Source organism: Aphelocoma coerulescens, chromosome 4 (assembly GCF_041296385.1).
Source record: "Aphelocoma coerulescens isolate FSJ_1873_10779 chromosome 4, UR_Acoe_1.0, whole genome shotgun sequence".
Lineage (NCBI taxonomy): Eukaryota > Metazoa > Chordata > Aves > Passeriformes > Corvidae > Aphelocoma > Aphelocoma coerulescens.
The window spans coordinates 18299667-18323565 of NC_091017.1; the positions used below are offsets into that span (position 1 = coordinate 18299667).

At 40.0% G+C, this 23899-nt stretch overlaps 1 long non-coding RNA gene across 3 annotated transcripts in view; it reads left to right on the forward strand.

Annotated features, from left to right (window-relative positions):
- The window catches only part of LOC138109471 (uncharacterized), a 59479-nt gene extending 35798 nt beyond the window's left edge, over positions 1 to 23681 (forward strand). The window contains exons 2-4 of one of the 3 annotated variants that reach the window (XR_011150496.1): positions 18236 to 18348; positions 22939 to 23053; positions 23134 to 23681. This is a non-coding gene — a long non-coding RNA (uncharacterized lncRNA). Of the gene's footprint in view, positions 1 to 18235; positions 18349 to 22938 lie in introns of all 3 variants that reach the window. The other 2 variants (XR_011150495.1, XR_011150494.1) reach the window with 2 other exon arrangements.
- Positions 23682 to 23899: the final 218 nt, after the last annotated feature.

Here is a 23899-nt window from a genome sequence, read left to right on the forward strand (position 1 = left end):
TGTGGCATGAATTTACAATATTTCCAGTAAATTCTCTCACTAGGAAATATTTTCTTCCTCTGCAAAAAGAACCCTTCTCCACAGAGATTTGAGAATTACGTTCTATGGAGGGTAACCGTCTCTGGAACAAATGTGTCTTATGGAGGAGCTTAATCTGAATAGCATGTAATACATTACTTGGGTTTACAATGGAGCACTTTAACTTCTAGACTTCAAACCTCTCCGTCTGTATTACTGTGTTAATGCACTGGCTTTTCACCTTTTAAAAATTTGGTTAAAACTTACTTCACTGAAAAGTGAAAATGAGTTTAGCAGGCTGGACTGACTCTGTTTTCTCTATTACACCATGTAGCACAATGAGAACAACTGGCAAGGCACCAGTGAAGAAAAAATTTGGAGACTAGAGCAACCTCTTCCCTTCAGAAGAAGTGCCAAACCCGACTCCTTGGTATTTGAAAGTAAGCAACAAAGGGAAGAGATACTTGATGCAATTTCAACTGCATGAAGAGCTGAAGTTTTACTAGTGTCAGTTCATTGTCTCGATCCTCAGTTCTACAAGTCTATAATACTTGTTATGGAACGCAGATTCCAAACAACAAAATGGCCATAGCTCTTCAAACATTCATCACAACTCTGGTTCTTGATGTTTTGCATAGGAAGAGGCTTTCTATTTTAAAAATCTCTGGGGTAAAACGACATTCCTTAAATCTTCCACTTGTTTTAATAACTAAGCTTTAGTTTAATGTGCTTCCAGTGAGTATTTTTAAAGCATTGGTGTCCAAAATAAATTTTAAGAAAGAAACTTTTATCCCTGAGAGATACTAGGAACCCATTAAATTCATAGGAAATACTGGCATTTTCTTCAGTCGTCTGATTCACGTATACTTCTGATTTTAATCCTACAGAGAACGGCAGTGGAACAAATACAAAAATGTTTCTGTTATAATAGTCAGGTTTGAATATTGGCAGAGAAAGAAATGCAGATTTTTATTAGTGTACAAAAATCTACCAAATTCTAGAATTGGTGGTATAAAATGTATGTACCATGAAACACATGGAAAAAAGAATACGTTTTCACGTGTAGGTCATTAAATACTCTGAAAAGGCAGAAAGGTATTTTTGCAAACTCCTCCTATGAGGCACAAAGAGGTAGTTTTCTGGGATCATAGAAGACCATTAGGGCATCCAGCAACAGAATCACCCCAGGTCCAGTCTGGTACTCAGTGAACTCTTCAGGGAATTTCATTGTAGTGAACAGAGTGTATTACATTAGCAGGATGCTGCAGAGATCTTTATTTCATCAAAGATGTGCAAAAGTTGCTTCAGTCTAGGAAGAAATATTTTTACTTGCTCTACTTTTGAGTCTGTGGGTGGGCCACTGAGGATCCTCGATTATTTTCAGGTTTTGGACACATTTCTACAGGAGACATATCTGGTTTTCTGTCTTTATTTTGGTCAAAGAACAGCACAGTATCTGCGGCAGCTTGTAACCTCTTTAGAATAGTCTTGAAGAGGCAAATGGTGAGAAATGTTTTCTGCATGGTTTTTCAGGGGTAAAAAAAATTTGGCCAAGTGATTTTTATTTTGTTTTTAAGACTTCAAAGAACTTATTAATATCAACATTCTTCAGTTTTCAGTGTTTCTTTTTAGTAGAAAAATGCTTACTATTTTGATAGATTCAAAAGTAAGATCATATTCTTTCAACACCTTTTGTTTTATCTTCCTCTGTGCTAAGTGTTCTAAGTTCAATGGCTATATTGTCACTCTTTAAGTCTTAATTGCTGCAGATTTTGTCTGGAACAAATGCCTCATCTAGTGTGTCGTATTTTGAGGAGCCCTTGATACCATATGCACAGCAACTCAAATGTATATTAATGTCCAAGTATGATATTATCATATAAATGAAGGAGGAAGGCAACAATGAAAATCTAGAAAGATTGGATTCCTGTGGAAATGAACAGAAGTCCCCTAAGGCTTTAGTTCTTGGAGAAATGCTCTGGAGAAGGCAAAGCTAACCAAGCATCTCTCTGTACAGTTGGATCCCTCTGGAGTAAGTAGTAAATGACAGACAGACAGCCTGTAGCTGCGTCCCCTGAGCCCAAGAGGTACACAGAGACACAGACACAGAGAGCTCTGGCAGAACTGTTTTGTCTGGTGGGCTAAAATCCAGCCTGGGAGGGAATGAAGAAACTCAACACTGAAAGGAAATTAAGGAAAAGCTGTTATTTCCTGGAACCCATCTGCAAATAGGTCTTCACCAGGTCCCAGCTAGGGACTCCCCCAGAGGAGTTTTGCCAGATGGCACAGGGAATGCCATGACTCACAGTTTTTCTCTCCCTGTTCCCATATCCTCCCCCAGATATTCCTGGATTATTTCTCCTTTGCTGTCTTCTCTGTCCTAATCACTGGGTCCTCTGAGAAGGAGCTGAAAGAAGGGCTGGGATGTTGTATTTAGTGGGGAGCCTGTCATGTGAAATGTCCTCAGCAGGGAGCTGGGGTGCTTATTACAGAAGAGTTAGAGATGTGAAGGGGTGTAGGTGAGCAGCAGCACAAGACTGGGATAATCAGCACTTCTTTCTCCCTACCACTGAGAAAATCTCTGGTTTGTCAAGAATTTTGTGCCCAAAGCCAATTTTTAATAGAAGTTAAAATAGGTATAATGTGTTTCCAAAGAAAGCCATCCTCCCCTGCCTATGACCACTATTGTTTACTGGAGATCTAAAATGAGCTGGCTGATAGATTTGTCATCAGCTTAGATTTCCTCTGCTAATAGAAAAAAAAAATGAAAACAATTCTCTGATGCTGTGTTGCTCTGCTTCCATGCTTTTACTTGGCTCCAGTTGCACAAACATGGATCTTGCTCAGCAAATGGGGTTTGCAATTTTATACCTTAGAAATACATTTCTTGATGAAAACTTTCAGTTTTGGATGTTGATATAATACAGTAAACTACATAATCACTTCAGACTTGACACTGGTCATCTTCAGAACTGTGAATGTCTTGCTTATTCTCTGTTCCAATATACCTTATGGGTCAGGATGGTTCTTTCAGAGAAACTGTGGGTGCCTCGTCACTGGAAGTGCTCAAAGCCAGGTTGGATGGGGCTCTGAGCAACCTGGTCTGGTGAAAGGCGTCCCTGCCCATGGCAAGGAGGTTGGAATTGGATGATCTTTAAGTTTCCTTCAAACCCAAGCCTTTCTATGATTCTGTGATTGTATGATTTAAAGCACCTATTTAAAGAATTGAACAATATGAACAATGACTTTATCAGAATCCACCAGCCGAGGAATATAAATTTATGCATACATTTGTGAAAAATGTGGAATTCGTGACGTCTTTGCTGTCATGACTTCTCTTCTGGAAGTCCCAAGGGCTGTATAGTGCCAGCACAGGAAGGTGGGATTCTGGCTAGCTTTAAAGCAATGCAGCAATTGGTCTACAAACTAACTGTCATGTTCTGAAACTTATTTTCCAGTGCAATAGTAAATGGAGATGATAAAAAAGATGAGTTTTCCAATTTTATGAATAGAAGATTAATTATTTGGGAAAAAAAAGTCAGCTTTCCATTATTCATTCAGGGAAAAATAAAAGAAGTAATACTAAAAGTGAATCAATGGAAATCTTTTGGGTAAGTATATTTCCATTTCATTATTTACAATTAGTGATCATGATCGGTTCTTACAATTATTGTGCTCAGCTTGTTTTAATTATGATCAAAATGGAAAAAATATTTCATATAAGAATTCTGCCTTCCTTTCTGATTAATTAATACCACACAGTTTCAGAAAATACAAATAATAGAGGCTGCAGTGATACTGGTTTTATGTTTTCTCACAGAAAGTGTAGTAGTGTGCCAGCAAATGAAATATTGCATGTCATGCCACTTGATGGGATATAATTCTGTTATGGAGTTGAGTTTAAATTCAGCTTGGCAGATCCATTGCTCACACTGTCATAAACCAATCTATTTTTATGCTGTCATTGTGTGAACCAAAAAAAAAAAGTCAAGTTTGAATCTGTGTGTGCTCTACCTCCCCATTAACTCACTCTAGAATAGTGACCTGCCTTTCAGTCTTTTCTAGCAGGCTAAACTCCCATTCCTATGTAAAATGTGGGATGTTTTTAGCAAAAGAGGAGATTTCAGTTCTTTTCCAATGTTGTTGGTTATTGAGGCCTCAGAAATTTCCCTACTAAAAGACTACAAAAAGCCCTTGAAAGATGCCTGCTCTGTGCCAACTGTTTTTGCCTTGGCCCTCTCAGATGAGGAGCTGACATTTTCACTCTGGTAGGAAGGAGCGAGGGGGAGAGAGAGGGAAAACTTAAACACTGATAATTCCTACCAAACAATTTTAATGCTGTCTGTGAGAGGGGTGTCCAGGCTGGCCCTGCTGACTCCTGCTGTGATGCTTCCTGCCATAGCCAGGGAAGTCAATAACCAGCTGCCCAGGATTATCCAGTTGTGGCTGGCCAGTCGACACGGTCTGGCATGGAAGATGTGCTTGAGCTGTTGAACAGAAGCTTCTACTGTACCTTTTTTGGTTTTAACATTTTCCTCTCTATTTTTTTCTGAATTTATTTCTTTGCCATGCATCTCCACATCCCCTCTTCCCACAGTTTTTTTTCATGAGTGCTTAGCTGCTCCTTCCTGGGTGTACTGAATAGTGCATAGGGCTGGTCACATTGCTGCCCAGGTTTTATTTCCTGTGAAATCTCTGGCCCTTTCACTACAAACAAAATCCTTTGGGACAGAGTTTATTTTTTCTGTCCCTTGCCTTCAGTAGTTTCTATTCTGTTGTAAGTAGCGAGACAAAACTCCAGAAAACTGCTTGCACCTATTCAACATTAGGATGGATGAAGGATCTGGAAGACGGCAGATGTAGCGGAACAAAGAGGAGAAAAGATGAGTAACTTGGCTGCAGCCACACAGCAAAGTGCTGACAGAGAGAGGAATAGAAACCAGGAATGCTGGTTCTCAAGACAGTCTTCAAAACAGTAAACCATGCAATTTTTCCATAGTCTTATCTAGAAATTTCAAAGACAGAATGACATGCTGTTGTAAAACTGATAATAGAAGACTACCATCAGCAAAGCACTATTTATAAATGGGAGGGTGGGAAGGAGCTCTCTGTGCTGAATGCCATAAACAAAGAGCACCAAGGGACTAAGGGGAATATTTTGATGTTGGTGTGCTGTCATTAGTTTTATTTAAACACAAACATTGTTAATAAACATGGGTTTATATATTTTCTTTGATCAATGGACTCTGATAGGTTTTAAACATCCTGAATATCTAATTTCTGTGTGTCCAAAAGGAGAGGAAGAAAGACACGGGAGCACATTCTTAAATATGTTGCAGTCCCATTTTTGTACAAGTTTATGCTGGTATCAAATAGATTTTTCAAGGGTGATGTGGGACTGCATTTTCAAACAAGGAGGACCAAAGTTGCTCCAACTAAAATGTGTCTAAGGACATTTTATTACATTTTACTTTCACGAAAGAGATAAATAAACAGGTACAGAATGAATGTTTGGTTTTACAGCTTGATTCAAAGCCCAGTTAAATCAAGCATAGGTGCTATGTGAAAAAAAGTTCCACCTTGAAGCTATATTTGATATGTACTAAAATCAAAGTGAATAACTAAAACATTTTTTCCCCCACAGTATGTCCTTCTCTCAGTCTATCCACAGAAGCAAAACACAGATGTATTTTATTTTACTTAGTCCCTTAACTTTCTTTTGTATATATTTTTAATGACTGCAGACCAGTGGATATTATATCCCAGGGACATTGTTAATATTTATTCTCTGATTCTCGCTCGCAGACCTTTTATTCTTTTGCTTAGTATGCTGCAAATTGTCTGCTCATCTGTGTCCTTCACTGCCTGGATTACTTCATGGTGTTTACATAGCAAAGCAAACTATACAACATCCCAGGGGCCCAATGCTGCTGCCCCGGAATACCGGTGAGTCTAATTGGCAACAGGATGTGTCTGTGCTTTATGATAGCAGAACCAAGCCCTCATCACAGCCAGCCCAGCCGGAGCAATAAAACCCAGACTTCATGTTCTCTCACTCCTTGGTCCTTGAGAGGCAGAAATCCCTGCTTAGCAATATGTCAGGTTACCTTTAGTATGATTTCCATCATATAATAAGGCAAATTAGTATCAGCATTTGCACGTGTTCGTTTAAGTCACTGATCCCACTGAAACTGTTTTCAACAAGTTTAAGGTTACTTATTAATTTCTAAGGTTTAATGAGAGGGTGTCACCTTATTTTGAAATATTCCATGCTGTGTGTGATTCCAAAGTGCCTTGACTGAAATCCTTGCTTAAGTCTAGTGTTTAAAGCAACCTATAGCTGGATTATTTTCTATTGTTTTTGCAATTTCTCCTCTTCTCTGTGGAAGGTGGGGGAGCCTTTTTTGCCACTCTATTATTAATGAGAGAAACAGAAAACAATGCAACTAAGCAGGCAAAAGCAGTTTATCTCTTTCCTTGAAGTTCTATTTGAAGAAAAATTTTTCTCTTCTTGAGAAGAATGATCCTCAGGAGCAGAATCTGAAGAAAACTTCTAGGTTAGCCTGTGGCTATTACCTAGCCAGAAAAAGGAGCAGTAACAACTGGCTTTCTAGTTTGGGTCACTTCTGCAGAGGATGCAGCATTTCATTCCCCCATGAACAGAAAAGGGTAAGGACTAAAGTGGGTGTGCAGAAATGCAGTAGACATCAAACTGCAGGAAACATCCAGGAAAATCTGCATTAGTTGTTTGGAGGAAATCCACACCATCCCTCATGGGCCTTCAGAAGGCAGCGTCACAGGCTGACACATAATCCTGCCTGAGTGCACCAGTGCTGTTTCATTCCCTCCAGTCCTTCCTTTTCTAGCTTTCTGTTCCCTCCCACCCATAAATTATTCTTCTTCTGCCCCAGAAGGCTGCAAAGTTCTGAGATGTGAGATCTGTCTCCCAGAGGGAGGTCAATAATAAATTATAAAAAGTGACCAAGCAAACCCTGTTCAGCATGCTGTATACCACGTACAGGGAGAACAGGGCAGCATGGAAATATCAGCGACTCAACTGTGACAGATTGATCTAACATGAACTCTGACCTTTTGCATGGAAGAAATCTCCTTTCAGCATTCACAGCTTGTTTCTTTGAAATGAAACAGTGAATCCCATGGACACTGTTTATTCCAGCAAAATTGCCATTCACATGCAGGTGATGCAACAGTTGCTTGGAATAAACTCAAAATAGCAATATTAATATTGATCTTTCCTTTTAGTGTGTTTGATATGAAAAAAAGCATGAGAAAGTGCTGATAGTGGAGTGCTGAATGTGCTCAGTGTCAAATACTGCTTCTCTGCTCCCCAGTAAGAACCTCCCCTGAAAGGCAAGTATTTCATCTCATCCTCTCTTTGCAGCACTCGAGGCCAAGCATGTGGTGTAATGATAGCAGCTCTGCTGTGCAGACTGGCACGAAGACAAATATTCCAAACCTTCCTTTTGAGAACAGGAGCAAGTTTACCATGAGAGTAACGTGTGTGTTACTGTTTACTGGCTGTAATGGCATTGTTAGGGGTAATGATAATCCTGGTAGGTGAACTGCCCGTAACTTGTGGCCATTGCATCAGAGTGAGGCTAAGAACTTGCATTTTTCTCTTTTGGCAGCAGCACTGACAGAACCCCCTGCTTCCTCTTTTTGTCCTCCAGCCTGGCAAATGACACTGTAGTAGCGTATATGAACTGTCCAGGGAAAGACTGAAGTAGGGAGGGCTGCTTCATAGCCTGAAGAACACAGCTACTGAGTGTGTAACTAAATCCCATGCCTGAATATTGTAGGTCCAATTTGGAGGCCCTGGCAGTTGTGATGACAGTCTTGGTATGAATTGTTTCATTAAAGATGTGCTGGATATGTGTTTCATCCGCTCCTTGTGGAAAAAAAAAAAGGCGTGGTGAAATTGTGTAATGCTTCCCATCCTGTTTTTTGGCCATTGCTGTTTCTTCTGGAGAGTATGAACTTCCAGTGCCTAGGAATGAGAAGCCCATCTGTTCCACCCTGCTGCTCAATACCCAGCCTAGCTTAGTGAGCCTTGTTTCCAGCAGCTGGCGATTAAACTGTACCAGTCTGCAGTGGTTTTGAGTGATGGTGTCATGATCTCATGCCACATGCATGTTGACATACTCCTTTTTTTCCCCAGTCATCTGTTCTCTTGTTAAGCTATGTCAGTGATGACAGAGGTGTGGGTCCACGATGGAAAGGGAGCATTAAGAATTGGAGGGCAGCACTTTTTGTAATTCCAGTCCCTTCTGTTCATAGAAACAGAGCTTGTGTATCAAGGTAATGCATCACTCAGTGGCTGGCCAGAGAAACACCCCATTGGGCTATAACTGAATGGAGAGACTATTTGCAATAGTTTTATGTCTTTACTTCACAAAATAAAAAATACAAGTGTACTCTTCTTGCCCTCTTTATTTTGCCCGTTGAGAAAAGCATAGTCTGTCAATCAAGAAAAAGGCTTCCAATTGTGTAGCCTGTTAGAATCATTTCATTAATAACATGTGTTTACTACTGGGAGAAGCAGACTCAGTGTGCTAAGATTTTGTTTGTCAGTCAGTCATTGGAACCCTACTGTTAATCGCATACAATGGTTTGTGGTTATGCCACAATTTAACCCAGGTTTAAAAATACAAACTAGAGCCTTGGTGGTCTGCTGAGAGCAGTGAGTGGAGCAAAGGTATTGGTTGAACCTGCCTTGTGGGCTGCTGGCTTGGAGTACTGTACGAGCTAATCAAATTTATTAACTCGAGCCATGACCAGTATGCACGCACGGGTGAGTGTGGGTGGGTGCACCCAGGTTAGGCTACATTTTGGCTGCATTCTGCAGGGAGGAGGAAAAGCAAGGCTTTGGCTTCCCTTCTACAAAGACAAATTGGAACCAGATATCAGCTAGATTTTAGGATCTCTGGCAGTCTAATAAGGAGAAGGTATTTTTTGTTGTTGTTGTTATTGTGGCTTTTATTTACTGATGTAGGGAACGGCTTAGAAAAAAACTGAGGGAGTTTCAAAACTGAATGCCGGTGGCATTTGATGCATGTGTGTATCATTGCTAAATTGCCCCCTGCATGCCATTTTAATGGCAATATTGCAGGCACAATCCCTGACTTCACAATAACGAGGTCGGAGTGCGGTTGCCAGAAAAGGGAGAGGCATTTGCCTACTTAAAAAAACGAATACTGGAGAGGCAGTTGTGTATCTTTATATGAATCTTGACCTTCTGGCAGAGGTAGGAAGAGACAAAGTGACTAAACCATCTTTCTTAATTACAGTTAGAATATGGCAAGTGAAAATTCCTGTTTACCACAGCACTGTAGAAAGTATCATTCATAAACTGCAGGACTTGTAATACTCTGAGAAGAATATATTGCTCTCCAGAGATAATTATATGCATTTCTCCACATTACTCTACAGCCCAAGAGATTTTGTAGGAACTTCTTCCAGATTTAGAGCAATGTAATGGTATTTTTAAACAGCAATGTTAGGATAAAGTCAGTTCCATACATTCTTATTCAAATAAAACAGCATTAGCCTCAATTATTTTATTCTATATAAAGATTTCATTTATCCCAATCACTGAAATTATAACTGGCAGAATTACTGTAGTTTTGAAATGCCTGAGCAGATTCATTCTTGAAGGCAGTGAAAAATGTATACTTGTTTTAAATTTGTATAGGTTTGTTTTTTCACATTTCTGACTAATACGCATTAACCCCTCACCGCTAAGTTTTCTTACTAAGATATTCAGTTGAGTGGATTGAGATTTGCTGAAGGTACTTATACTGGTAAAAGCATTAAGCTTGAAAATTCATGTAATATTCAGGGCAACATTGGGTTTAACTCTAACTAGCAGCGAGTTGAGACCATCCTTAGCTCATCCGGTCATATTCTACAGAGAATCCTTCCCCTTTGCCCTCCTGCCTCATCTCTACCACTCACAATGTACTCCACAAGATCCTATTTTTCTGGTTTTATGGGAGCTAGAGGGGAGCTTTGGAGCTGCACAGCATCTGGGACTGCTTAAACTGTGGCAAGGAAGCAGAAGACAAGTGCTAATAAGAGGTGAAGAGGTGAAGACTGAAACATCCTTATACCCAATCATAAATCAGCACCTCCTATAACTATTAAAGTCAGTGGGAATATTGTATGTGGTGGCCTTTGGGATAAGATGACCGTAAACATCTCCTCCCTCCCAATAACAGTGAATTATTGTTTTAAAAAGTCTGACTCTTGGAGCTTATTTGCATTTTGTCTGCATTACATCTATCTGAATGTCCTTTCCCATGGGTATTTAACTGATTTTTCTGCGTTGTGATGATGATGTTTCCAGTTCAGTGGCAATACGCAGGTTAATTTCAGACTTTTAAGTTTTTCTGAAGGAAAGTTTTTAGCAAAATGGAGAAGAAATTTCAACAGGTTAATTTCTTTTAGAGATGTAATGCTACTTACATGTCCCACTCTAACTTCAGTGTTTAAATTAGGCTCACTATGGCCTAGCATGGCATGATGAGTGAAACATTGTAGTGGCAACTCGAAGTAAGAAGTCAATAAAAATTTAGCATATCCTGATGCTTGGGCAACATCACTAGTGCAGGGTGATAGGGGTGACATGCAGAGAAATTCTGTCACCAGAGTTAGCAATGGTCCTTAGATATGGTGAGCCTTTATTCATCAGTTCTCAAATAAAAGCCCCATAGCTGAAAACAGATGTCTTGCCAGTGAGCAATGTACAGGATCTCTGGTACCCATTCCACCAGGGTCGCTCATTCTTTCCATAACATATGTTGACCATTCCTTTCCTTCTCTTGTAAACAGTATTGAACCAGGAGTGAGGCAGTGGCTTGTTAGCAACTGCAGCTGATGTCAAATTTAGGAATTTTTTATATTTTAGATCCCATGTACCTCTGTCCAGTCATGGAATTCCCTTTTTCAGGATCCAACCTGTGGGATGTTCTAAACGAAGAGGGGAGAGAAGTGGACAAACAGTTGACAAAAAGAAAGAAGAGAAAGATCATATAGGCTTAGCCAGACTTGGAAAAATATGGATGTATTAATCATCACTACCCTTGACACTTGAGCTGTATCCCTACTGCAGAAAAACACAGTCTTAACTTGGGCTGAGTGAGCTGAACAAAACCATGGAAATAACAAAAAACAACCAAGACCAAACAAAGCAGAGAAATATTTCAACCGAATGAACATCCCAAGTTCAGCCCTGATCACTTTATAGGCTCTAAGTTTTTGGCAGTCTGTCTTATGGTCTGAAATCTGTCATCTATGAGTTTGCATTTTTCAGCAATTTAGGTTTTTCCTTTTTTTCCTTTTGTTCATGAACAGTTTCATGTTCACTTTTTTTTAGAAAAAAATCAAAATAATGCTTAGTGACTGCAACTGTCTTAAGTTTGCACGTTGTTAACACTTTGAAAATCACATTGTTGACAATGTGTACCTCTGAAAGATGCAAATGAGGGGCTGCTTAGCCTCAGTTAAGTTGTAGCTGCAGACAAGGCTAATACATGTTCACTTACATGGTAGAATTGTGGTGGGTCAGTACTCTGTGCATATTGTCTTACTCTGCACATGTAGAGCACAGGCTCAACTTCACACATTTTTGTCCCCTGTTGATAGGTTTTATTCTCGTCTGCACAGATGTGTCCTTTAGAATGTTTGATAGGAGGAAACAATGTTGATTTAAAGATATTAAGTGGCTCTGTTGCAGATCATACTTCTGGGGGGTGGGGGGGTGTTTATGTTTGAGAAGCTGAGCACATCTCCATTGTCCGCCGTCACAGAAAATTAATTCTCTTAGTTGTGTGTCATAACTTGCCTTTTGATAGTGCTAGATGAAAAAACATCAAGTATGAGCAGGAAAAGCCTGCATTTCCTTCTTTTCACACTGCCACTGCCCAGAAATCCAAGGAAGGCTGATCTCCACTCAGATGTATGTGCATCTTTTAGAGAGGTAACGCAGTTCTGACCATCCTTTCTCCTCTGAGAGGTAAAAAGGATTAAAAATGGTGTGGGGTTCTGGCCACATAGCAAGGAGACGGTTCAGGCCATTCAAGTCACTGCTTTAGCACCCTCCTCTATGTGAGAAGCTGCCCGACAAATTTTGGCAAGAAAAGCTGCCACTACAGATTTACCACTTGTTCAAGTCAGCTTTTAGCCTTGTTTCTATCAGCTGCTGCAGAAAATGCTCCAGAGGAATTGTCTGGAAGCTGACCTGGTATACTTACATATGTTGTATATGTGCTTATATATATATATATACATACATTAATTTTTTTTTACTCACACACACACATACATATGTATGTAGAAAGCTAAATGGAGAAGTTTTGCATAAATTCTAGGCAGTTAGCAGCTGTCACACACTCTCATTCTAATGTGACTGTGAATAACATAAACACTTCTAATCTTTCTAATATCTTTTGCCAAACACAAAACAAACAATGTATTTCAGGTTGCCAAGTAAAAGAAAAGAGAGTGAAGTCCCTTGGCTGAAAGACTTATCAAAGCAAATATATTTAGTTGGTTCTTAAGTGAAATTTAGTTTGGGGGATGGCAAATATAGTTCTCTGTGCTGTTACACTCAGTGTTAGTGTAAACAGGAGTTTGGGTTTGGTTTCCGTGCCCTGCCTCCCCACCCCCCATTTGATCTTTAGATTAGTCCGTAGTTTTGGACATTGTATTAATTTTGTAATTAGCATTTCTAGGAAAAGAGCAGAATGTACAGAATTTGGGTTCTATCTCTATAAAAACTGTGGGTCAAGGAAGTCATTCTCCCAAAGCTGTGAATTTCTGTTTATGTGAATAAGAAAAAAAAAGGAAGTTTATCAGAACCAGTCTGATGCAAAAAATAGTTACTGAAACTGCAGGGACAGATTTTCACATGGCACTAGTATAAAAGATACAGGTTCCTGTTGAAACATCATTCAATTGAAGGTGGCCTAATTTCAGGGCATCAGGATCAGCTAACACTGTGTTTTTCTTTCACATTTGATGTCATTGCCCATTCTGAGTTTCAAGCTTTGAATTTTAGAGGCAGAGAGGAGCACTTGCAAAAAATTCCCAATTTTTTTTAAGTAATCCATATTGGTTTTACGTTATTCATCCATCCTGCATATCCCCAGGAACATTCTTATGTAAGAAGGTGAATTTGGAGAGTGGGCAAAGGGGCTCTGAAACTCAGCCAGGTGTGGAACGACAAAAAAATACAGGGTCGATATTATTTGAGCCATTTTTGCTGCTTTGAATGTTCTGCAGTTCAAGGCTCAGATCTACATCTGTCACAGAATTTAGCACTACATATATTTTTATATCAATTTACTCATGCGAATTGGATGAATGAGGAATTTGGAATACAAAGGGAGTGATGGAATCTGGCAGTGCGACATCTGAGTCGGGTTAGTAGAGCAACACATGGATGTACATAAGTGCCTGCCAGCTTTCATTTTCTGATTATTTCAGCCTATTGTCAGTAACAGAACTTTCCTGACTTGGGATTTATGGCCATGCACCCATGAAGGGTTCTTCACCTCTAAATGCCACTTTCAGCTCACCTCTAGGGCAGGCATCCTGAATGCCTGGGAAGGGCAGGCTGGTGCACTACTGAAAGGTTTGTGCTTTGATTAAAGAGAACCAGCACACTCATCTAATTTTACCTCTTTGACCTTTAAATTGCTAATGTGTCCCTGTTCTGTTTAACATGGAGAGAAATCACAAGGCAGTTAGTTGCCACAGAGGTACGGCACATTTAAGTGGGACGTGCCAAGGCTTTTGAATGTAAGAAGTTCACTTTTATTGGAGATTCATAAATGTTTTGCACCAATACAATGACTAAGATATGTTAGAGTACGTGTCAGGGGTAAATTGCTTACATACCATTCTGGTTTTGCTCTGACTGCCTTTACCTTCTGTCAAAACAACTTGCTATAGGTAGAAAGGTGGTTCCATGCTGGCCCTATAGCCCAGTCTGTAGGGATTTGCACACACAGAGCAATGTTTGACTAATAATTCTAATTTATAAACCATCAACAATCCTAAAAACAGATTAGCCAGCAAGGACTTTTTGTGACAAATACCATGGCACTTTTCCATACCGAACCACATAAAAGGACTCTGGGTCAGAAAAATGCATTCATTTAGGATCAAGTCTAGCAAAAGTCCCACGATTGCCAATGGAAGAAGAATAACACCCCTGTTGCCAGACTTTTCCTAGGCAGTGGGTGGCCATGGATAGAGTGCTGTCCCTTCCCCCACCAACATAGTCTCTGTGTTACGAGTTGATTTCTGTTGAAGTCCAGCAACTACACAGTCTCAGGGTAGCTGGCTACCAGCCTGAGCTTGCATTCCTGCCTGGACTGCAGGGGCTCTGACAGCAAAGGTAACCGTCATGGTTAACTTCACTCCTGGTATGGCACAGGCCTGGTGGAAAACCCCAACAGCTCTGGAATTGCACGCTGAGGTTCAGGAACAAAGCACACAGGGAGTTCTAAACTGCCTCTGTCACCTCGCTGGCACTGCTGTGTGCTCAGATCTCAAGATTAAGCAATTTATTTGTGCCAGGATTTAGCCTGAGTTACACAGCAAGCCAGAGCTCTTGAGAAACACGAGCAGCCAGGTTCCTCTGAGCCAGTGTGGCAATGGGTGCAGCCTCTTCTCTTTGAGCATAGGCCCGGACCTGGGTGAGAGGAACCACTTGCAGCTATAGAGAGAGCCCCAAATGCCCAAGTGAACTCCCTTGTCCTGCAAGGTCAGCACAAAGCAGGTAGAGCAAGGCTGTAAGGACTTGAGAAACACATTGATCCTGTCAAACCAGTGAGGGTTTCAGCTGCTTAGAGAAAAGGATCGGAAAACTGATGCACTTGGCCCATCTGTTGGGTTCACCAACCTGAAGGCATATTCTACTCCTCAGAATGCTGGTTTCCAGCTGATCAGAGCTTTCTCACCAAGAAGACATTTTTAGGGGGAAGAAACAAAGTGCAAAACAACAAAACAACTGAATAATTGAAACAGAAACATAATTTTGGAAGATGATGAAAGTTAAGAAAATGGGAAGGGACCAGAGGGATAAAATATTATATTTACTAGTTGAAATATTTAATTCCTCTAGTTACAGAACTCTATGATGGGTGGATGAAGGTAAATGAGACTTGTTTATAGTAGATTTATGTAAATACAGAAGAGCTTTTCCAGGACCTACATATATCCACCAAATATGAAAAATGTAGTAAATTATTACAGTAAAAGTGTCAGATGCTTCCCTGAGATCGGCAAGAAAAACACCTTGGTTCTTCCAACCCAGCTACATAGCCAGTCTCATGTGCTGCTACCCTTACCCTCTGCTGAGACCCACATCCACAAAGGCATGAGATGAGCTTGGTAGCATACCCTGAATATCAACATCTCTGGTTGTTTTACATTAAAGGGGAAATTGAAGGCCCACTCTCATGCCAACTTCTGTCTTTTATATGCATATTCGTAAAATACATGCTGCAGTTCAGTGATGACTTTTCAGTCAAACTAATTCAGACTTCTGCCAAAAGGGTTGGTCCCCCCTGTCCCTTCCTGCGTGTGCTGTCTTGTGTCAGCACCAGCATTTGTGTCTGTAGAGCACACACTTCCTCAAATATTCCTCAAATACAGGGTACAGGCAACGGAGAACTGATCCAGGTGAAAGCTCTACCTCTGCAGAGCTGTATCTCATAACCCAGTGTCTAACGTTCTTCACTGGTTCCAGCCTTTTATGAGTGCACTAAGTAAAAGAAATAACCTTTTTTTTAGGTAAGTCCAGTTCAGACTTACTGGATAAATCCTGTGGGCAGTAAAGACCATATCTGAATGTACTGATGCTGTGTTGCACGGATTGGTTGGCCAAAAGAAGCAGAAGGCAATTAGATTTGCCCCATGGTGAATTCCCCATGCAAGTCCAGTTCTCAGCTATTGCTGGTGCTTTGTTCTTCCTGTGTGTGTTGGTCCTGGTGTGAGGGATACCTTGGGCTGGGTACAGGCATAGGAGTACAGTAGGTGTGCCATGTTATGCTCTGCTTACACTCAGCTCACATTTGCTGTGGGCTGCTGAGAGATGGGGGAGGAGAAGAGAAGGGAAAAAAGCCCATGAGCAGAAGCTGCAGGAGCTCACAAGAAAAGACCCTCCTCAAAGTTCTGTGTCCCAGATCTGATGCCTGACTCACAAAGCTTCACAAAACCCCTTGATACTCCTCCCTGCTGAGCTGAGCTGTCTTCCCTGCTTACCTTTGATCATAAGTTGTGTGTTAACTTATATATTGCAGTTTTCTGGGTTTGTGTCTTGCTCATACAAGGATATATAAGATGTGGGCTGGATTCACATTCCTTCCAGAAGAATGTAGAAAAATCAGAATGCAGCCAGGAGTCTCCATCTAGTTTGATTTTTCTTTTCTTTAAGCCTATCTAGGAGTTGCTACACGTAGGGCATTGTAGGCCAAAGTTTACAGCACTGCATTTAACTGCACCTTTCACACAGCTCGTAAACCAGATTTCCAATAGCTGTAATTTTAAATTTCTCTCCTTGGATGCAGTGGAAAATGTGACTTTCATGCTTTTCTGTATGTTTACAGCATCATAAATAACACACAGATCTGAAGTGTTTTAAGTACATCAACATGCTATTTTAAACAAAGTAGTGAAAGTATGTAGCATATAGTGTCCAGTTGTTTTTATTTCTTTCAAGATTCCTCCTGCCTGCCTGATATTTTTTATCTTTGTATAGTTCAAGACTTCTTTATGTGCTGCACCTCAAAGTAAAAGGAGTTCAAAGTCAGATGAAACCTGGGTAGAGAAAGCAAGCGTGCAAAAAGCCTGTGTGGTGTTGCTACTTACTGCAGGTTTTAGGATTTATAGAGTTTCAATAGACTTTTCACCAAAATTTCAATCTGTGATAGGTTTAATATCCAAAATCTTTTGAAATCTTTTGACAAAACAATCCTTGAGTTGATATTTGACATGATAATAACTTTCAATGAACCAAGAAGACATTCTGTTGGTAGAGTTGTTTGATTATAGTCAGTTTCCATAACTGCAGCACTATGTTTATTACACATTATATGTTTATTACACTGAACCCATCCAACACTTTTGTAAAATGAATCATCACTAAAAAACCTGCTTCTTTTTTAGGATTTTAATAGTATCGTGCATTATATAAATAACTGATAGAGTATATAAACTTGGTGGTTGTTAAATTTAGCTACTGATCTGACACAAATATTTTAAACAAATTTTCATCTTTTAGAGGTTAAAATCTGGATATATTTTCTCTAAGGGAATAGCTGTGCTCAAGCATAGATTTCTAAGCATTTCTGACCCTCTTCACATGCAAGAGGATTTTGGAGGTTTTCTTGTCATAAGTGTCACTCATAGAAATGGAAAGCCCTGAATGTATTAAAAGATGGTGAGGTCTCTTGGTCAAAAAATGCAACTGATGTTCTTGAACGTTCTGCTTCAGTGAACCCCTCACACACCACACATGGAACCAGTAAAGGAGCACTGTTTCTTCCTTGAAATGGGCCATGCTATTTCGTTTGAAACAACATGTGTTTCTGCTGGGTGTTCTGTGGTTCTGTCTCAACAACATTACTCAGAGCTCAAATACATCAGGTATCAGCCAAGTAGCTCTCAAATATCAGAGGGATGAATAAATCATATTTTCAAGAAACACCCATCCCTTTCAAATAGATAGACAGCTATACATCTGAGACATAACTTGCTTGAAAGAAATAATTTAATCTCACTCTTCGAAAATTCGAGTTGCCAAAGGATTTCCAGTAACAACTTAAATGAAAGTCACAGGAGAGGGATTGAGGCCTCCGTACTATTATTAAAAAAAAAAACAACCAATCCCTTTCCTCGTGTCTGTTCCACTGGTGACCTCTAGTGCCCAAGGACAAGAACAGGTATTCAAAGTTTCTCCAAAGCAGTGCTTTGAGAGAACGTGCAATAAAGCAGAGTCCTTTTTTTCAATGTTAAAAATTCTAACATGGTCTTTCAGTTCACAGTATTTTAAGTGCAAGATAATAAGATGGAAACTTAGTGTATTAGGGGAAGCAAAATATTTATGCTAATTGTAAGACTAGAAAGCTTTTTATTTGTAAAAATGAATACCGTGCAAGATTATTCACATTTGAACCATCTGTTTCAGGCCTTTGTCTTTTCCCCAGTCTGTGAAAAGGAACCAAACCTACATTGGAAAGGTCGTGCTTCAGCCACCACATACTACTGAGCAGATGATCTTCAAGCATGAGGCCTAAATAGGTAACATTATTATCAACTCACTGGAATTTAGCTGAGAAAATGGGAAGCCTAAGTACCCACTCAAAGACCACAATTGTTCAGAGCTTGATTTTTAGTTATGATTATATTTCTTTTAATGTTATTGTGATATTTCTTTTAATGTAGCACACTCTGACATGAGAGTATGGGAAGGCATAAAGGTAGGAAAATATATCTTAGTTATTTCCTTCACAACAATATTGTCAAATAGAGATCAAACTGGAAAGCAGCTCTGAATGTCACTGCTATCCTGTCAGCTATGGAAGTGATGGGCAATTACAAAGGTCCAGGCATTCCATGTTTCTTGGGCAAAATGCTTTGGTATATCTGACTTCCATGAAGTCCATCTCTGCCTGTGACTCAGACTTTAGGCAATGAGAAATTTTCTTTGGCTAATGTTAGCTCAGTGATGTGCAAATAGAAGGTAGCTCATGTTTAACAGTGTTAACAGGAGTGGGTTAAACTGTGCTCTGAGAGAAGCATGCTAGGGAGAAGTGCTCAAAAATTGTGTATGGAGGAGTTAATAACTGAATGCATGCATTAATACTTTGCAGATATATATTTTAATGTCACACAGACAGGTGTCCCTCACCAACCCCATGTTTCCCACAGCAGAGTCTCAGACATATAGCTCCTTAAAACAATTTAATCATGGTGCAACAACAAAATAAGAGCTCAAGCTGACACCTCCAAGGAGAGACCCCAAACAAAGGAATCCCTGGGCTTTTATATTCCTCAACATTGTATTGATGAAGGAACTGTACCTCTGAGTGCTCTGAAATGTAATCTCTTACAGGAGAGATGGGCAGCTGCTCTCTTCTCCAATTAAAGAGAAGGATGCTGCAATGGATTCTAAATTGAAAGTCCTGGATGAATGAAGACATTATCCTGCAGCTCTGTGCCAGGAGTCTGTGTCACAGGGAGCTCAGTGTGGCAGTGCCGTCGCTGTTGCAGAACAAACCTTTCCTGTGATATGGTAGCACACAGCTCAGCCTGCAGGCTCTGTAGGTCACCACTCCAACCTGCCTTCATCTCACTTGTCACTGCACAGAAATCTTCTGCAGAGTGATGGTGTTTCCTCCAGAGATCAAATGCCTAAAGCTCTTTACTGTTTCAGTTGTTTATTGGGTCTGTCCTGAGAGGGCTAATGGCCTAGGGTCACAGAATTCAGACTTGTAGTTATTGAACATCTCTTGACTAAAAGCATGTGTAGGGATGTGTGAGAGAGAGAAGAGAGTGTGGGGATGGGAAGGAGAGGAGGTGTGCACAGAAGCTGGTCTTCCCTGTAATATAAACCATGCCAAATCCATTTACACATAGAGATGTAAGTGCAGTCTTAAAATCTGTGTCTTGGGTGGCAAAGCTGATTACATGACTTCATTCCTGATGTCATTTGATGGCTGTGGGCAGTGAACACAAGCCACCTAGCTGTAACCTTTAAGCTTTCTGCAGCTCATGTAAGAACTTGACAGTAAATTGCAGTAGCTGACTGCATACAAAGTACAGCAAAGCTTCGGAATGGGGAAATTGTTTGTATTTTAATAAAGGCATGGGAAACAGCTGACACCTTAACTCAAACATGAGCAGAATACTCTTAAGGTAAACATTTTTACCCTGTTATCCCATTGGCTGTCCAGCAGCAGTCCTCTAGCCAGGATCTGTGAGGTGCCAGTGATCCAAAATGCTGCACACGCTGCCTGAGGAATGCCAGCAGCATTAGTACTCAGGTAGTAAAAGTGTACTGCTGGTGTTTAAAAGAGAGCCAAAGCACTGCTCTGGTGGAGGCATCACTGCTCAAGCACCTGGGGGCTCCAAGTACCTTCCTGACAACAGCAGCCTCTTCAGAAGATTCAGAGGGGGTATTTCCTGCCTTTGAGATTGTTTTAGTGGCTCAATCATCCATAGTCTGAGCCAGAAAGAGAGTAAAAATCATAAGAAGTCTCATTGTGAGGGTAAGAATGTAAGATCTACTCATTCTAGAACTTTTATATGTTTTCAGCTGGAATCAAATTTTCTTCCAAGTGCAGTTTGGCACAAAAAAAAAAAAAAAAGGCAAGTGAAAGGGAATAATTTTAGGCAGCATAGAAAATGGGTCAGTCAGCATTTTCAACTTGCATAAAAACTGCTTCTAAGTATGTTCAAACTATATTTACTTCCATTAAAATGTATAATTATCCTCCTGCTTGACCAGAAAGATGGAGGTATTTAGTTATATCAAGTAGCAAAGTAAGATTTTGGATAAAATTTCCTACTTTAAATTTTTAATCATAATTAAAATTTGTATTTTAAATCAGAGTATAGTTCCTGCTCTGCTCCACTATGGCTCAGAGCAATACAGACCCAGTGGTGGCCTCTGAGGACTGGAGAGAGCCCACATGAGCAGCATCCTTTCAAGGGGTCTCTGTCATGTTTTATTCATCTGAATAAATAAGACTACCTAATAATTTGAAACAACAACTTTCAGGCCATCAGGAACTATGTAGACTTGCTAAACTTTGGTTTTATTATTCTATTCCACTGATACAATTGGGAAAAAAAAAAAAAAGGCACAACCCCCCAATTGTGAATAGGTTAAATTTAAGAATGTTGCACCCATCAGAAAAATGAAATGTGTTACTCTCTACACATTCCTACTAAACATCTGGGAAATCTTAGCCTAAAAACAGTGCAGCAGGCACAATGGAAAATCCATGAGAGTGATGACAGCTCTGATTTCACATGTATTTATAATCCTGCACTTCGTTTATTTTCTTGGGATTTCTGAATTTGACAGAGACAGATATCTGAAAATAACTGACATGCTAGCTGTCAGCCTGTCCTTAAAATGTGTGGTCAATAGATCAAGGGAACTAAAACACAGGGGGCTCAATGTTATTCTCCGTTACAAAATGCAGAGAGGATGAAGCATTTTATAGTTCCTGAGTGAAATGCTCATATGTGAAAAAATAAATACCTGGCAGTCTCTCACTTCAGCAACTTGTACATGGTGCTGAAGGCAAACTACTACCTGCAGTCTGTGAAGGAAGGACTTTGCCACTGTAACACAAACATGGAAGCATGGAAATGAGAGCTGTTTGGAGGTTAGATTTTCATCAGGCCTGTGAAAGGTCCTTCCTCAATAAATGGGATCATTTTGTGCAGTAACTTTGAGGTAATTCAATTCAATGTGCAGATCAATCTCCTTTGTTCCTGTAGGTATTAGGAGTAATGCATAGTTTTGGCAAGTAGGAAAAGCAGGACAGACCTAAATGAAACTAAAGCTGCTTTGAGACAGAAGTTCTGTGTTATACATGTCTGCAGGCCCAGTATAAAGAGGACATTTTCTTCAAATTAAACTGCATCCCATACCGACTGCTGTGACAGCGAGCTAACATAAAGGCCAACATGTTACTTTTAATTCAAAAGGCAAAGATAATAAGATTAATATTGAAATTCTCCAAATATGAGGTGGAAGACAGCAGTGATTGCTTGCTATCCACAATACTGAAACTTCTTGTGTGGTGTCAGTAGTTCTGCCAAGGTAAGCAGGAAGAGGAATGAACTACTTACCTCCACTTCCTATATCTGCTAGGCGCTGCATAAATTTCTGAGAGAGAACCTACCAGTGAGTGGCTGCAGATCAGACTAGACAAAATTTCTTCCACATGTTACGACCACGTTGCTCATTAACCACAGAGATTCAAGAAGTCTGCTCTATTCAGTTATCTCAGTTGTGGGTGATGGATTTGTGTAACAAGAGCAGTGCACAAAACGCAACTAGGGCTGGGAAAATCTGCCAGAAAAGGATCCTGGCAGCTCGTTCTTCAGAGGGATAAGCCCTGCTTTTCCAAGGAAAATTCAGCAGGACTATTCCTGCAGAACCTCCTTAGTCTTGCCTGGAAAAACAACTGTAAGTGTGGGTGTACATTTATATATATATGAGGACCAGAAAACAACTGGTAGACTGCAGTGTGTATGACTGAATCTGCAGCAGCAATGATTTTGGGTCACCTTAGAGTAAATATCTTGTTACAAAGACCTTTTGGTTTAGGAGATATGCCACTTACTATTTCATAAGTAAATAAAAGCTATCTTGCAAGGAGATCATGAAACATCATACAGTTTTCATGTAATGATTTTTATTTTTCCCTATCATAGTTTTCTATTCACACCACAGCTCCCGACCACATACAATAGTGTGGACATGAAGATTAGTGTGTGTGGCTGTCACATCCCACTCCTAAAAGGAAGGGAGCATCCAACATTCCTAGATGCCACTGGTGGAAAAGGAATGACAAATTTCACAGGGTCTGAAAAAACTTAGAAAGTGTTATTAGTAAATGATGCAGTATATTTGCTGTCACTTCAGGAGGTACCTGTATTTGGATGTGTGAGGACAAGAATTCTCACTGCAAGTGAGAATACAGAGTTGAGAGAGATTGGAGGAGGGTTCCAGATATTTACACAACTTCCTGGAGAGAACTGGGATCTTTCTGAATTTTGCAGTTTCAGAAAACTTGTTTATAGGTGTCTTTCTGAATTTTCTCTCCTACTTCTACTTTGTTTCATAAATCAGTGTTGTTTGTCTTACAGTGCACCTATTGCTTCTGTGGCACTTTGTAAAATTAGAAGACTGGATTCACTCTGGCATTCTCGCTAGCAATGGCAATGACAGCAGGTTTCAGAAATGCAGAACATGGCAACCAGGGTAGGGAATTCCAGAGTACTCTCTGAGGGCTCTTCAAACTTGTCTCTTGCATGAATACTTTTTTTTTTTTGTGTACACAGGAGATGCATGAAGATATTAATTTCTTACTCCAGTGAAAATGTTGGTAAGAAGGCAGAGAAAACGTAATTGTTACTGGAGATAGTCTTCAAACAAAATCTAAGAAGAAAATGTCTGTTACACAAGCAGTCTTTGGGAGAAAGCCTTTGAAGAAAAAGGATGCACAATTAAAGTGGTTTCTTATGCTGGTTAGCAATGGACTTGGAAGGCAGAAAACATTGTACCAGTGTTTCTCACTGCAAAAGTCTGCTGTAGCCTGATAAATGTTCCCAATAAAAGATAAGGGTGTGCACTGAAAAAGAGCTGTTAATGACACATTGCTGCAAGCATTATGCTGTCTGGTGGAATGGACATATTTGTCCAAATGCTTGTTATTCCTGCTTGCTTGTCACTCCTGAAAGTCCAGCTGGTATCTTTTTCGTGGGTCCAGGGAGACACAGGTATTCCCTGTTGTACTGCTGTATACCTCAAAAGAAATCATCTCAGCAGAGAAAGAGGGGGCAGCAGGAGGAATTTTGGCAGCAGGATGATAGTTTGCCAACCAAATTCCTTTTTCTTGACAAATTTATTTCTTTTAAATTCAAATTATCAGTAGTCAACTCAGCATATACTACGGTATACCCTCTGATGAAGTTCTGTCAACCCATCTGGAACACTGACCATCAATTTTGAGATGGACTTGGGAAGCAGCTATGGAAGGCATAATACTGTTTCTTTAAATAATCCTAAATATCTAGGTGTGTGAATAGTCATTACACTTTACAGGCT